Source organism: Octodon degus, unplaced genomic scaffold (genome assembly GCF_000260255.1).
Source record: "Octodon degus isolate 3935 unplaced genomic scaffold, OctDeg1.0 scaffold00048, whole genome shotgun sequence".
Lineage (NCBI taxonomy): Eukaryota > Metazoa > Chordata > Mammalia > Rodentia > Octodontidae > Octodon > Octodon degus.
In genome coordinates, this window is record NW_004524624.1 from 7718659 (window position 1) to 7721087 (window position 2429).

Genomic DNA, 2429 nt, shown 5'->3' on the forward strand with positions numbered 1-2429 from the left:
CATAATCTCCTTGATTAGAGAATTTGGGACACTACTGAGTTACATGACATTACAGTACAAGTTCTCAAATGTCCTGAGTCTTAAATGACCTTGGAAGGCTAGCACCAAAATGTTGGCTTTCCTTTCGGCCCTTGTTTTTCTCTAATTTTGGTCTGCAAACTTAGGTTGTTAACCCTCCAGAAGAGAAGTTTATTGTTATTACCATACAATGTAAGCTGTTAAGCTTAACCTCACTATCTGTCTGAATATCAAACATCTTAGGCATAACATGGAGCAGGTATTTTTCATCAAGTATTGATATGTTGAACTTTAAGCCCCTACAGAATATGATGAAAAAACATTTAAAAATTAAAATATATTTTTAAAAAAGGCATAAAGAATTATATAATTCTTATGCTTACACATGAGTCCTGAAATCTAACCATATACAACCTTGTAACAGGACAGTTCTGCAACGTTCCTTTTCCTGTCTCCTGCCTTCATTCACCACCCCCTTCATTTTGAACTGCCATCTATCTGAAAGACAGCATGGCAGCAACTGGAATGTCATGACAAGCAGCCCGTATTCAGAAGACCAGAATGACAGGCACTGCAAACATGAACCTACTATTACAAATTGCCATCTTCTGTGCAGCTGCTTTGTTCACAGATGTCTGTATATATAGTTAGTCAGGATGAGAATCATTCCAGTTAACTGCTTGATTAAAAATCTTCTGAAGATTCTCAGGATCATTGCCTTACCCATCTTCTACATATAACTGTATGGCTTACCTCCGTCATGTTTCCTAGCTCTTCTCCTTGCTCTCTTTTCATTGTCTAGTCCTCAAGTTCTTGCTTTCCTTTTAGTTGTATTATACTTTCCTATTTGTATTTCTTCTTTTGAGTTCTTATACCAGGGTGACTATATGATATTTACACTCTTGTGTGTGGTTTATTTCACTTATGAGTATATCTTCAAGTGGCATCCACTTCAATATTAAGGCTTAGAGTTTGTTTTTCTTTATAGCTGAGTAATATTCCATTGTATAGAAATACCACATCTTTTTCAACCATTCCTCAGATGATGGGCATCTTGGTTGTTTCCAAGATTTGGTTATCACAAATTGTACTGCTATAAACATAGGCACACATATATCGCTATGATATGATGTTTTCAGATCCTCTGGGAAAATTCCCAGTAGAAGAATAGCTGGTTTAAGTGGGATTTCCAGTCCCACGTTTTCTAATGAGTCTCCACACTGATTTCCATAACAGTTGCACCAGTCTACATTCCCACCAGTAGTGGAGAATGTTTCCTTTTCCCCACAGCCTCTCCAACATTTGTTCTTGGTTGATTTCTTTATGATAGCCATTCTTTCTGGGGTGAGATGATATCTCAATGTTGTTTTAATTTGCATTTCGAGGATGGCTAGTGATGTGGAGCATTTTTTCATATATTTATTCACTTCTTTAATTAGATCCTCTGAGAAGTGTGTGTTCATCTCAAATGCCCATTTCTGGACTGGGTCTTTAAATTTTGGGGCCCTAAAGTTTTTTAGCTCTTTCTAAATTCTAGAGAGCAGACCTTTGTCTGAGTACTTATTTGTCATGATTTTTTCCAAATTTCTGAGTTATCTTTTCACTTTGTTGGTAATTTCTTTTGGTGTGAAAAAACTGCTCAATAAGAGCAGGTCCCAGTTGTTAATTCTTTCAAGTTGTTTCCCGTGGGATTTGATTTTTGTTCATGAACTCTTTGCCTACTCATATGTCTTCAAGAGTTCCTCCTGCTTTCTTGTCCAGGAAATTTAGTGTTTCTCTTTTAATGTTTATATCTTTAATCCATTTTGACTTTATCTTACTGCATGGTGATAGTTTTTGGCATGTAGAGAGCCAGTTTTTCCAGCACCATTTGTTAAAGAGGCTATCTTTCTTCCAGTGAGTATATTTGACCCCTTTGTCAAAGATAAGGTGATTGAGTGTGTTTGTAGGGACTTCAGTATCTTCCAAGCTATTCCATTGATCCTCAGGTCTATTTTGTTGCCAGTACCATGCTGATTTTATCACAGTAGCCTTGTAGTGTAGTTTCAAGTCAGGAATTGTAATGCCTCCTGCCTTGTCTTTATTGCCCAGGATTGCCTTTGCTATTCCAGGTCTTTTCTGGTTCCAGATAAATTTTAGGAATGATTTCTCTACCTCTGTGAGGTATGGTGGTGGTAGTTTGATAGGGATTGCATTAAATGTGTACAGCAATTTTGGGAGTATGGCCATCTTCACAATGTTAGTTCTTCCTATCCAGGGGCATGGAATATCTTTCCATTTTCTGAAATCCTCTACAATCTCTTTTTTCAGAGTACTGTAATTTTCTTTAAGAAGATCTTTGACTTCTTTAATTAGATTAATTCCAAGGTATTTCATTTTCCTCAGTGCAATTGTAAAAGGTATTGTTTCTA